The sequence below is a fragment of the Lucilia sericata genome, unplaced genomic scaffold, assembly GCF_015586225.1.
Source record: "Lucilia sericata isolate MDLA Ls3-8-SP2 unplaced genomic scaffold, ASM1558622v1 Contig000673F_arrow, whole genome shotgun sequence".
Taxonomy (NCBI): Eukaryota; Metazoa; Arthropoda; class Insecta; order Diptera; family Calliphoridae; genus Lucilia; species Lucilia sericata.
The window spans coordinates 82,562-97,924 of NW_023994678.1; the positions used below are offsets into that span (position 1 = coordinate 82,562).

General features: G+C 28.1%; 1 protein-coding gene across 1 annotated transcript in view; it reads left to right on the forward strand.

Moving 5' to 3' along the window:
• Positions 1 to 5,216: 5,216 nt before the first annotated feature.
• The window catches only part of LOC119607197 (terminal nucleotidyltransferase 5C), a 29,043-nt gene continuing 18,896 nt past the window's right edge, over positions 5,217 to 15,363 (forward strand). The window contains exon 1 of the mRNA XM_037961006.1: positions 5,217 to 6,862. The gene's annotated coding sequence lies outside the window, so the exon portion shown is untranslated. The remainder of the gene's footprint in view (positions 6,863 to 15,363) is intronic.

Genomic DNA, 15,363 nt, shown 5'->3' on the forward strand with positions numbered 1-15,363 from the left:
AGCTATATCAATCTAAAGTCTATTAACTAATCTGTTAATTAATCTATTGATATTTTCTATGGGTTACATCATAAACTAGTCTATGAACTCATCGATTGACTAGTCTATGGTCTAATTCATTGACAAGTCTATGAACTATTCTATGAACTACTCTAATGACTAGGCTGTAAAACAGTCGATTGACTAGTCTATGATTGAATATACTGCCTATTGCATTGACTACTCTATTCAGTGGATGTGTGGACTACTCTTCTGACTATGCTGTGGACCAGTCGATGGACTATTCTACGATTTATTCTATATTCTAGTGTACTGCATATTCAACGGATTAGTAGACTACTCTGTTGAGTCTATTGACTACGTTGGGGAGTCTATGAAGTATTCAAGGGAATAGTATAGACCAGTCGATTGACTAGTCTACTGCCTATCCTATGGAATATATTATTGACTAGTCTATGGGCAACTTTATTGAGTAGCTTGTGAAACAGTCGATTGACCACTATACGACCTATAGATTACATTATTGACAAGGCTGTAGACTACTCTGTCTAGTATTGTCTAGTCTATGGAATGCTATATTGACTGGGACTAGGTCTACTCTATTGACTATTCTATGAACTATTCTATGGACTAGTTTACAGCATATTCCATGGCATAGTCTAGTGGCGAGACTATTAACATGCCTATGGACTAGGTTGTGGTCTACTCTATTGACTAGTCTAGTAGTTAGTCTATGGACTAGTCTTTTGACTAGTCTATTGACTAGAGTTTGGACTACTTTATTGGCTAGTCTATGGACCATTCTATGGACTGGTCTACGGCCTATTCTATGAACTACTCTATTGATTAGGCTGTGTACTACTCTGCTAAGTAAATATAGCGAATCTGAATTTCTTCATAACATCAGGGTTTCAAAATATTCTAGAATGAAGTTTAAAAAAATACTGCTTTTCATAAGTTTGCTTTAAAATACCTCTGTTATAACTTGTCAGTTCTGTAAGCTATATCAATCAAAAGTTTGTAACGATATATAAACTCAGATTTGTTAAACTTTAGGTTCAGATATACATACATACATATCTTTCTTAAAAGCCCGAAAGAGATATCTGATGACAAAACACAAGTATGCTTTGCTACAGGATTGAGTTGCGCTAAATCCGAAAGTGAAATTTCTTACAATATCTCTAATTTTAACCCAGCGATCTGTGTATTCTTTCCTAAAGGATTATGCTGCGCTGAATACGAATCTGAATTTCTTCATGACATCAGGTTTTCTAAATATCTTAGTCTAAAGTTGAAAAAGGTCCAGTGTTCCGTGATATTGGATCATTATAATGGAGCGGAGTTAGCTGTCTGTTCATCTTTAAATCTTCCAATCATAGATTTACCGAATACAAAATTGGAAGGAAAAAATAGTTTAGGTTTAAATTGATGTCCCCCAAAAAAATAAAACAAGGCCCTATAAGAAGTGAATTACAAGTAAATGTACCTTTTTTCTTATTTACCTTCTAGAATTTACGTCAGTGGGGCCTGTCAGTAGAATCGTGGCAAACATTATTTTCTATTAATAATATTTTTATTTTTCAAATGCTAAATTGATAAATTTTAAAGAAAAACATTTTTAAAGCGGTTTGTTGATACACTCTACAACAACAACTTACAAATGGATGCAAAACAGAGATGGAAAAAAGAATGATTTTAAAATATATCACTTTTTTCAATTTCGATTCATCTTGATTTGTGAGAACCTTCCAAATACAAATCGGGGGACATCATGCCTTTATAAACAGCTTACAACAACAATAATTAGCTAATTATAATATCAAGCCACAGAAAACTAGACCAAATTCTCAATTTTCTTTCATTTCGTATTGAAGAAAACCTCACTATTCCATCTCTGTTACAAAATAAAAATATACTCGAAATTTCTGTAAAATTCTACAAAGCAAAATACATTAAACGAAATTACTCACAACAAAACTAAAATATGTAACGAACAGAAAGAAAAACAACAACAAGTTGTAAACGTAATGAGTGTAATGCAGGGTTGGGAAATTGAGATTTTTAAAGATACACATTTTCATTTTTTGAAAGAAAGAAATGTCAATCTCTTCAACTATAGAAAATTTATATAAAATTTGTATTATCCACCATAATAGCGAGCTAACTTTTTCGACATTTTCACATAGACTGATCTATTGAGTATAGGCCTTCTAAGGATATACATATTAATGATTTATGAACTAGTCAATGGACTTGTTTAATGACAAATCTATTGATGAGTCTATTAACTATCAAATTGTCTAAGACTATATAGTGAACTAGTTTAGCGATAAGTCTATTGAATTATTGACTAATCTAATGGTAAATCTATGGACTAGCCTATGTTCTAGTATATGGACTAATCTATTGACTAGTTTCTTGGCTAGTTTATGAGTCTATTGGTTCTTATATTTCATAGTTTAGGGTGTGGTCCAGTGAATAGCCTGATCATTTAACTAGTCTATGAAGTGGCCTATAGATTACGTATATTGACTAGTTTTTTACCTACATATTAATATTTATATGTGAACTCTATTGACTAGTCTATCTTTTCTATGAGTTACACCATTAACTCTATGAACTCATGTTTTGACTAGGCTATGGTCTGATTCATTGTCAAGTCTATGAACTGTTCTATGTAAAAGTTTATGGACTACTATAATGATTAGGCAGTAAACCTGTCGATTGACTAGTCTATAATAGAATTTACTGCTTACTACATGGGATAGTCTAGTATCTAGTGTATTGACTACTCTATTCAGTGTGGATGTGTGCTACGGACCAATCGATTGACTAAGTATTCTATGCTTTAGTCGACTCTATTCTATGTTCTAGTCTATTGCTTATTCAATGGGTTAGATAGTAGACCACTCTGTTGACTAGGCTGTGGATCAGTCGTTTGGCTAGTTTATGATCTAGCCCACTGTTTATTCTATGGGATAGTCTAGTTCATGGACTACCCTATGAACTATTCAATAGACTAGTCAACTGCCTATTATATGGGAATGTCAAGTGGATAGTCTATTGACTAGACTAGTGACTAGTCTAGTGGCTAATCTATTAGCTGGTGTGGCAGCTGGACTACTCTAGTGGCTAGTTTATTGACTATTCTATTGACTACATTGGAGAGTACTTTATTGACTATATTGTGGACTAGTATACTGCCTATTATATAGGATGGTCTAGTGGCTAGTCTATGGACTACTCTTTTGATTAGGTTGTGAACCAATTTATTAACTAGGCTGAGCACCAGTCGATTAACTAGTATATGATCTACTTTACTGCCTACTCTATTGGATAGTTTAGTGACTAGTCTATGGACTACTCTACTGCGTAGGCTATAGACCAGCCGATTGACTAGTCTAATGCCTATTCTATGGAATAGATTTCTGTCCAGTCTATTGACTACTGTATGGACAACTTTGTTGAGTAGCTTGTGAACCAATCGATTGATAAGGCTACGATTTAGACTACTACCTATTCAATGGGATAGTCTAGTGGCTAGTGTATTGACTAGTCTATGGACTACTTTATTGACAAGGCTGTGGACTAGTGTAATGGCTAGTCTATTGTCTAATCTATGTACTGCTCTATTGACTAGAGTTTGTATTACTTTATTGGCTAGTCTATGAACTATTCTATGGACTAGTTTACTGCCTATTCTATAACATAGTCTAGTGGCTAGGCTAATAATTAATCTATGGGTTATTGTATTGTCTATGTTGTGGACTACTATTCTATGCACTAGTCTAATGACTAGGATGTAAATCTATCGATTGACTATTCTACGATTTAGTCTACTGTTTTTTTTTTATTCTACTGTATATTCAATGGATTAGATAGAAGACTACTCTGTTGACTAGGCTGTGGATTAGTCGTTTGACAATTCTATTATCTAGTCTACCGTTTATTCTATTGGATAGTCTAGTGTCAAGTCTATGGATTACTCCGTTGACTATTCTCTGGACTAGTCAACTGACTATTCTATGGGATAGTCTAGTGGCTAGTCTACTGACTAATCTTTTGACTGATCCAGCGTCTATTCTATTGACTATGTTGGGGAGTACTCTATTGACTAGGTTATATACTATTCTATTGCCAAGTCTATGAACCATTCAATGGACTAGTATGATGACTATTCTATGGGATAGGTTAGTAGCTAGTTTATGGACTACAGAGTAGTCCACAGCTAAATCAGTTGGTCTAGTCAAGCTGTAAACCAATTGTTTGACTAGGCTGAGGACCAATCAATTGAGCAGTAAATGATCTACTCTACTCTTTTGACTAATCCAGTGGCTATTCTATTGACTAGTATATTTACTATTCTATTAACTACGTTGGAGAGTACTCTATTGACTAGGCTATGTACAGAGGTACTATTCTATTGTCGAGTCTATGAACTATTTAGTAGACTAGTATGCTGACTATTCTATTGGATAGCTATGGACTACTCTACTGCCTAGGCTATGGACTACTCTATTGACTATTCTATTGGATAGTTTAGTAACTAGTCTATGGACTACTCTATTGACTAGGCTATAGACCAGTCGATTGACTAGTCTACGGCCTATTTTATAACATAGATTCTTGTCTAGTCTATGAACAACTTGAAGCTGTCATTTGACTAGGCTATGATCTAGTCTACTGCCTATTCTATAGAATAGTCTAGTGGCTGATCTATGGATTATTCTAGAGGCGAGTGTATTAACTAGTCTGTGGACTACTTTATTGACAAGTTTGTGGACTAGTCTATTTTCTAATCTTGACTATGTTGGTTACTACTCTATTGACTAGTCTAAGAACTAGTATATGGATTAGTTTTCTGCCTATTCTATGATATAGTCTATTGGCTAGGCTAATAACTAGTCTATGGATTATTGTATTGACTAGGTTGTGGTCTACTCTATTGGCTAGTCTATGGAATATTCTATGGACTAGTCTCCGGCCTATTAAATGAAATAGTTTAGTGACTTGTCTATGGACTACTTTATTGACTAGGCTATGGATTACTCTGCTAAGTAGACTGTGGATCAATCGATAGCCTATGACCCAGTCTACTGACTATTCTATGGACTTGTCTAGCGCCTTATCTATTGGCTTGTATATGGACTAGCATACATATACTCTAGATTTTTCACTAGTCTACTGTCTAGTATGTTGACAGCTCTATGTACTACTCTGTTGACTAGGCTATGAACTAGTCTGTTGACTCTAATATACTAGTCCTGTCTAATAAGTACTTAATATAGCGTGTGGATTTTGCGGTGTTTCTCTATGTCAAAAAGTACTGTTGGAAGTACATTACTATCGAATTTTCCATATCTGTCACATACTGTCTCATCATACTGTTAATAACAGAGCCATCCTCTCTCTCTCTCTCTCTCTCTTTTATAGCAACAGCATCAAACTTTCAAACCTATTAGAGATATATTTTATCACTGAAATGTATATGTATGTATATATGAGTGTGTGTGTAAGTTTGTGTTTAAAGTATGGGGAGGTGAGTGTAGCATTAGAAAAAAATCTTTAAACTAGAAGAAGACATTACAAAAACAAACAACAATTAAAAGGGAATTGTATATATGAGGTGGGCCTGATAGAAAATGTGACGTCATTAAATAAGAAAAAAAATATAGATAAAAAATACAAAAAAAAATACAAAAAAAATATATAATAGAATAAAGTAAAAGTTGTTATAAACAAACTGTACCCAGCAAGTAGGAGAGCAAGTTCGTGTGTAGGTTGGCCAAAGAGCTGAGTGAGTGCTTAATTGAGTGAGTGAGTAAAGTGCTTAAAAAAAGCTTTTTTACGATTTTAATAAATAGTTTGAGTTTTTTTATTTTTATTTTTAAAAGAGTGCTTTTATTTATGCCATTTACTTTAACTCAACTGGCATTAAGCTCAACAATTGGATTTTAGTACGATTCAATACTTAAAACGTGACGGTTTACAGTAATTCTAGAGTCTATGCTATTTTTTAATTAAATATAGACTGACTTGTAAATTTATTAGAAAAAAATCCACATTATATTAATATTAATAAAAGAAGAAAAAATAACTATTAAAGTTTAATTTTATTAAAAGAAAAGAAAATTTTAATTTAGGGCTTAATTTTCTTTAATTTTATTTTCCCATGAAAATCTAAAATAAAGTGTTTAATAAAATTTACAAAAAAAAAAAAATCTTTTAAAAGAAAAAAAAAAAAAAGAAAAATTTTTTTTATACAATTACACTTGAGGTGTGAGTGTGTTAATGAAAAATTTCAAAAAAGAAAAATTAAAAAGCAAATAAGAATAATTTACGAAAAAAATACAACAGAAACAAAAAGAAATTTTTAGAAAAAAAAATTTGTATTGAATTTTAATAAATTGAGAAGAAGAAGAAAAATTTTAAAGGCAGCTAAAGTATTTAATTGAATTTATTGCAACCACGCCCCTGCTGACAACAAGCCCACCACCTTTACAACTCATACACAAGATTTTTAATTATTGTTTTTCTTTAACAATTTGTTGCAATTTACAAAAGTGTTTTAAATTGTTGTAGATTTTTTTTGGAAATTTTTTTCTTTAACATTTAATGTTAAACAAAATTGAAAAAATTATTAAATAAAGAAAAAAAAAAAAAAAAAATACAACAAAATTATATAGTTTTTTTCGTGTTGCCTTCATTCTGTGTTTCAACCTCTGTCTTCTCTGTGTGTGACGTTTTATTGCAACAACAGTAGCAGCAGCAGCAACAAAAAAAAGCCAGCAACCTGTATATGTGCAACCAGCCCCCTATGCCAATGTTTTAAAATACGGAATCCACAATAATTTTAACGGTTGGTCTTTTTTTTCTATCTATCTATATAGTATCTTTGTCTGTAACTATCTCTCTATTCAGTTGTTGTTGTTTTTTCTATATATATTTTATTTATAAAAATAAAAACATTTTTTTTTATACTAAATCTCTTTTTTAAACATCTTTAAACTGAAAAATAGCAAAAAATAATGATTTCAAACGTGTTTGTGTTTAACAGCAATTTAAACAAATAATAAAAAAACATTAAATCAAATATGAAACATATTTTCACTTTTTCTTTTTTTTTTTTTTTGCTGAAGACCCCTTTACCTCCTCCTCTCTCTTTTTACTCCTTGTTTTGAAAAATGAAAGCGCTTGTGTTAATTTTTTTTTTGTTTTAAAATTTTGCTGGATTGAGTGGAGGCCTTAAGAAATAAAAAGTGGGGTAGTTGTTTGTTTTGTTGTTGTTTCAAGGAAAAATTTTGGAAATTTGTGAAACATATTGTTCAATATGTTGGACATTTTTTTAAGAAAATTGTTAATTTTTTATAATTTTTTATTAATTATTAAGAAAGTTAATAAAATAAAAAGAATTCTAATAAAATATTAAAATAAAAAAAAATATATATTTAAATTATTTATTATAAAATATACTAAAAATCTTTTCCAAAAAAGTAACTAATTAAAAATTTAAAACAAAATATTAAATATAAAATAATTATATAATAAATGAAATAAAAAAAAATAAAATATCCAAATAATAAAAAATAAAAATAATAATAAATAATAAATAAATAATTTAAAATAAAAACTATAATATATTTAGAATAATAAAATAAAAACAATAATATATAATAATTAAAAACCTATAATAATAAAATATATTAATATAATAAATAAATATTTAATTATATAAATAATAAATAACTATAAATAATAAAATAATATAAAAATAATATCAAAATAATAAATAAATAATTAAAAATAAAAACTACAATATATTTAGAATAATAATAATAATAATAATAATAATAACAAATGTAATAAAAAAAATATTAAAATAATAAATAAATATATAATTATATAAATAATAAAATAATATAAAAATAATATTAAAATAATAAATAAATAATTTAAAATGAAAACTAAATATTTTAGAATAATAAAAATAAAAACAATAAAATATAAATAATAAAAAAAATATTTGTAATTAATTTACACATATATATAATTATATAAATAAAATACTTATAAATAATTAAAGAATATATAAATAATATTAAAATAATAAATAATTAATTAAAAATATATATATATAAAATGTATATAATAATAAAAATTTTTATATTTTGAATACATAAAATATAAATAATAAAATAACTATAAATAATAATAAAAAATTAATTAAAATTATTTTACAAATAATTATAATTAAAATGAATATAAATATATTAAAAAATATTAATAATAAATAATAAACAAATATAAATTTAAAATAAAGACCATAAAATATAATTGGAAAAAAAGTAATTAAATATTAATAATAAAATAACTATAAATAATAATAAAAAATTATTAAAAAATATTTTACAAATAATTATAATTAAAATAAATATAAATAATAAAAAATATATAAATAACAAAAAAAATATAAATAATTTAAAACAAAGACCATAAAATATAATTGGAAAAAAATAATTAAATATAAATATAATAAAATAACTATAAATAATAATAATAATAAAAATAATAAAAAATATAAATAATTTAAAATAAAGACCATAAAATATAATTGGAAAAAAAATAATTAAATATAAATAATAAAAAATTGTAATTAAAAAAATTAAATAATAAAATAACTATAAATAATAATAAAAAAAATTAAAATTGTTTTACAAAAAAATATATATTAAATGTAAATAATAAAATACCCTTAAATAATAAAAAAAAAATTATAAAAAATTTGTTAAATAATAAAATAAATTTTAAAAACTTTTAAATAATTAAATTTTAAAAATAAAAGTAACACAAACATATTTTTCCAAATAAATAAAATTAATAATAAAAAAATAAAACTTTAAAAAAGAATAAATTTAAACAAGTAAAACTGTTATACATATATTCGGCTATGCCGCTCGAATCTTATATAGCCACCCATCAAATCATGTGCCATATACATTTCAAGTGAATTTCTGAAAGAGTGGTTCTATACTATATGATTCGATCCTTTTCATATTTCTTACAATTTAAGCAATAAATATCGTTATATAGATAGTAGGGTGATACCCCAGCAAAATAAAACGAAGTACTTCCAAAAGTATAACTTTTATCACCACTCCAAAAGTAGCACTAAGGAAGTAATGTTTAAAGACTTCCGAAAACTTTCACAAAAAAAGAGCATAAAAATTACTTCTTAAGAATGACTTCAGAAGTAGTGAATTTGGAAACAAATAAAAAGGACATCCATCCTATGATAAGCCTGTGTTGAAGTCATCACTTTTTCAGTACTTTGGAAGTTCTTTTTTCGCAGCAGATCATGTTGCTGCATCAATATCAGAAGCTCTTGATGGACTCATATTTCAAGTGTCGAATGGAAGCATTAAAGTAAATCGCTGCTAGACGATACCTACTTCACTCCATCTGAATGAAATACAACTCTCATGCATGGACCTTTGCTTCAAAGTCTATTTTAGGGCTAGACGACCGCGTACAGGAGAGGTTGAAGGTACTTATCGGTGACAGTAGGGTATCCAATACTATTCACTCGTTAGAGCACCGTCACAATGTGGGGCGTGTTTCACTGTTATACCGATAATTCAATGAAATGGGTTCTTCTGAAATTAGGAAACTTGTTAGGTTCAATTATAGACCGATCCTTATAATGTCTAATAGACAGATTTTAGTTTCTATAAAACATGTATATGTCGAATTTCATTGCAATACTAGAATTTTGTAGCAAGTTATGAGCGTTATAGTAAATTTCTGAGGGGTACCTTATATAGGGGGTACGGTCCGATCTTTATAAAATTAAGTCGGAAGATTTATGTTCCGATATAACTTATTTATGTCGAAATTTGTTGCTTTACTAAAGTGAGTTATGAGCTTTATAGTCATATCTTGAAGGGGACCTTATATGGGGCGGTAGGGTCAATTATCGACCGATCCTCATAAAATTTGATAAAAACATGTTGGTTCCTATAAAACTTGTTTATGTTGAATTTCATTGCTATACATGTTTCTTTTAAGCCAGTTATCTGAGTTATAGTAATTTTCTAAAGAATAGATTATATGGGGGATAGGTGAAATCGTAGACCTATATTGTCCATTTTCCATACCGAACAAATTGCCTCAACTACATATTAGACTTGTTTATGTCAAGTTTCATTGCTATATATGTTGTTTTAAGCCAGTTATATGAGTTATAGAATTTTCTAAAGAGAACACAGGTGAAATCGTGCCAAACAAATTGCATCAACTATAAATATTTGTGCAAAATTTCAGCTCTCTAGCTCGTACCGTTTGGACTCTAACGCGTTTTCAACAGATATCATCCTTTGAAGTTGACGGACGGACGGACAGACATTGTTAAATCGTATCAGAAAGTGATTTTGAGACGATTGAAACACCCTTAGGTAGGTGTGGATCCAATATTTTTGTTCGTTTTAAACAATGTTTACAAAGTCTAATACCCTAATACCATGAATATATCGAAAACCATAAGTTTTCAAGCTTTAGCTGACGATATCTCAAAGAAGAAGGAAGATATGTCTGATGTTAAGCCTTTATATAATATTTAAAGAATGGACCTTCAGACGTTATACAATATGCTATAAATAAAGTTGTCTTGGCGCTGTTCTATGTCTCAAAAGTTGACGAAAATGGCGTTTTTTCAAATTTCAGGACACGATTTCTCAAATTACAGAGGTGATGGAGCAAATCTAATTCGTTCTGATTCAGATTCAATGCGGCTTAATCCTTTAAAAAAGTATAACATGGACTCAGGGTTTCGACTTTTTTTCAAATTTTATCGGCCTGTGTACTACCCATTTTACCACTGTTTTTATATAAAACCTTTTCAGAATATACAAATTCATATTATAGAACACACATATCTGAAGTTTTAGTGAAATCGAATAATATTAACCCATAAACTGTAAAGGTCCAAGTCAATATTGGGAAACTTTCCGTAGTGAAATATTATTTCATTTGCAACCGATTTAAATGAAACCTAAGAAAAATATGTATATAATAAAGACCCGTATAAACATATAATGACATCAAACAAATCTGTATTAACCCTTAAACGTACCTAAATATATTTTTATAATTATATAAAATTTCAAGGCCATATAAAGAGAAACCATTTGGTTTGAAAAGTTGAAAGGTCCAAAATTTCATTTCGTTGGCCAGTGTTATTAGTTTTAGTAAAATTTTTGTTTTAATTTTCTCTAACTCCTGTTAACAATGCATTCTTTTTTTGAACTGTCTCTTCTACGAAATATAATTTCATGAATTTTCTTAAATTATCGACATTTTATTTACTTTTAAGTTTTAGTCTTAAAACAACAGTTTTAAAATCAAACATTATTCTTATCAATAATAAAGCAAAACTCAAAAATAAATTTCTAATTTTAGAAATTGTTATACAAACAAATTAAACTGTTAGAATAATCAAACGAACAGCAGTGTTTAACAAATACACTGCTAAATTATGGTTTAAATTCCAAAAAAACAAAACTAAAAAAATCTTAAAAAATTCTCAACATGTATGTTGGTTTAGTTAGAAAACAAAATTAACATTATCAAAATTAAATTTAAATAATTATAATTCTATTATAAAAAAAAAAAAACAATAAACAAGTGATGTGTCAAATAATTTCAAATGCCCCCAACTAAAATGGATAAGTGAGTGTGTGTGTGTGTGTGTGTATGAATGACTGTATATGTGTGTCGGTTGTGCTACATTCTATGAAAAGTGAAAGAAAGTGAAACTTTTGTTTTTTTCTATAATTTTAATTAAATTATCAACTAAAATTCTATTTAAATTATAATTAATAAAGAAAAATCAATAATATGAGTAAAAAAATAAAAAAAACAAAGATTTAGATGCCAACATGTGTCTTAAATTATTTTGCTAAACAATTTTATAACTTAACGCAACATTGTTTATAATTTTATAAGAAAATTTGAAAAAATTGAAAAAAAAAAAAATTTCTAAGTGTCAGATGGTGGATAATCTTAAATTTTTTTTTTTTTTAATAACACTCACTATAATTGTGTGTACATATGTATTTGCACATTGGGTGTGTGTGTGTTTTTCTCTTCTTTTGGTCTGACATTGTATTTCTATTTTTTGAATGCTGCTGACAGACAGACGGACAATTTTTATTTTCAAATTTAAATTTGTAGATATTTTTTTCTTCTTCTTGTATACATTCATCGCTGAGATCACAATAATTTTAGACGAGAACATGTTTGTTGTTAGGCAGAGAAATTAAAAGAAAACTAATAAGAAAAATATGTTTAACGATTAAATTGAAATTTTTGATCTAGAAATTTGTGTTAAAGAAAATGTTTGTTGAGCAAAAAAAATGGATCAAATACATATTTTAAAAGCTTTATAAGACTATAGTCCAGTCTAAAGTCTTGACTATAGTTCAGTCTTTACTATAATCTTGTTAATAGTATTGATTATAGTCCAGAATATAGTCTTGTATATAGTCCAGTCTATAGACTTGACTATAATCCCGTCTATAGTCTTGAATATAAACAAGTCTATAGTCCTGACTATAGTTCAATCTATAGTCTTGACTATAGTTCAATCTGTAGTCTTCACTATAGTCCAACTTGTAATCTTTACTACAGACCTATCTAAAGTCTTAACTATAGTCCAGTCTTTTGTATAATCCAGTTTGTAGTACTGCATATAGTCCAGCCTATAGACTTGATTATAATATCGTCTATAGTCTTGAGTAACGTCCAATCTTGATTTGTGTAACCTATAGTCTTAACTAGTCCAGTCTATGGTCTTGACTTATCCATTATATAATCTTGGCTATAGTTCAGTATATTGTCTTGACTATCGTCCCATATATAGTCTTGACTGTAGTTCAGTCTTAAATCTTGAATATTGTCTAGGCTATAGTCATATCTATAGTATTTAGTATAATCCAGTCTATAATCTTCTTTAGTCCAGCCTATAGTATTGATTATAGTTTTGACTATATTCCCGTATATAGTCATGACTATAGTCCAGTCTATAGTCCAGTCTATAGTCTTGACTATAGTTCAGTCTATAGTGTTGACTATAGTCTAGTCTATGGTCATGACCTATAGTTTTATCTATAGTATTTAGTATAATCCAGTCTATAATCTTACTTAGTCCAGTCTATATTTTTGACTATATTCCCGTATATAGTCATGACTATAGTCCAGTCTAGTCTACAGTCTACAAAACTGTAGTTCTACATATAGTCTTGACTATAGTCCCTTCTCCAATCTGTTATCTTGACTGCAGTTCTGTCTAGAGTCTTCATTATAATCAAATCTATGCTCTTGACTAAAGCCGAATAATAAAAGTTTATTATACAGTCTAGACTATAGTCGAAACTCTAATCTTGACTATAGTCCATCCTGAAGTCTTACCTATAGTTCATTCTGTAAACTTGATTATAGTCCAGTCTATAATCTTGAGTATAATCCAGTATATAATCTTCACTATAATGCTGTCTATAGTATGGGTCATGATAGACCGAAAGTATCTAAGAAATTTCTAAGTATTTTGGTTAAAGTATATAGCGACCTATGATTAAATCAAATTGTGAAATACTATTTTTCCCTATAGAAGATTTACGATGATCTTGTAGTATTTAAGGCCCCTAACATGATAATATACTGAGATCTGCGATCGAAGTTTAATCGGTTGTATATGAAGATCAACTAGCTAAGCTTATTTAGGATCCTCGATCGAGGATAAGTTTGTTGTATTTTAAGATCTAAGCTCTCTGATTGAAACAAAATTGTCAGTACGACTAAAGCTTGTTTTGGGTGTATATCAAGATGTTTGATAGATCCTAATATGAAGGTATTTTTTGAGTCAATATAAAGACCTACGTTTAACGCTAATTTGAAAGTTTATAAAGATCAATGATCTAATCATATTTAGGATCTTCGATCGACGATAAGTTTGTAGTATTTTAAGATCTAAGGTCTCTGATTGAAACAAAATTGTTCGTACGAATAAAGCTTGTTTTGGGTGTATATTAAGATGTATGATAGATCCTAATTTAGGGATATATAATGATCTGTGATCGACGATAAGCTTGTAGTATTTTAAGATCTAAGGTCTCTGATTGGCAGTACGAATAATGCTTCTTTTGGATGTATATTAAGTTGTATAATAGATCCTTATATGAGAATATATAATGATCTGCGATCGAAGCGTATTTGAGTGAATATAAAGACCAACGTTTGCAGCTAGTTTGGAAGTTTATTAAGATTTATGTAAAGTTCTCCAATTGGAGCTATTTAAGAATATACTAAAACCTCCGATTGAACTTAATTTCAGAGTATATTAAGATCGACGATCGTAGCTTATTCGATAGTATATAACAATCTACTATATAATTCAATTTATTGTCTTAGATCACAGTTAATTAGGGAGCATATTACGATATATTATCGAAACCTATTTGAGATCTATGATAGCTACTTATATAAAGAATATTTATAGACCTATGAAATACAATATAACCTCATTAATTATGTTGGAAAATTTTGTTTGATTGGCGCTGAGAGATTTTTTTTTTATAAATTATTCTAAATATTTGAATTACAAATTATATTTTTATTGTTATTTGTTCTTAAAATACTTAAAATACCTTCATTTGTTATTTTTTTTTTTTTGCATTCATTTTAATTATTTTGTTTATAAATTTAAGTTAAATTTGTGATTTTTCCACAAAACCAAAAAAAAAAATAATGATAATTTATTATTTCACCATTATTTAATTAATTTTTATTTAATCTCTTTATTGTTATATTGTTATTGTTGTCATATTAGAATAAAAATTAACACAAACACGAACATATTTAAACACAAACATCAGCACATAGATACTCCAACAACTACAGGCCCTCAAAAAGCTTTTCAATTTACCCGGCAGTGTTTTTAGGGCTAATGAATTACTTGTTAGGAAAGTGATTCAAACAAGAAAATTGTATTAAGATCATTTCTTAAGTTTGTTTTTCCCTTGGGGTGAAATAATTACTTGCATTACCAGTTTCATTACCAGTGGCTAGTTAAGTGATTAGCTCCACCATCTGCCAGTTATTTATTATAAAAATTTGTTGAAAAAATGTTTTTTTGCTGATTGTTTTTGTTGTTATTATGACGTTGGTATTATTTTGTCAATTGATTTAATCAAATTATTTTATTTATAACAAGTCAAATTCTAATACAGTATAACACAAAAGTTATGGGACAAAAAAGAAAAAAGTTGAAAATAATTTTAATAAAAACAACTTTTTTTCAAAATTACT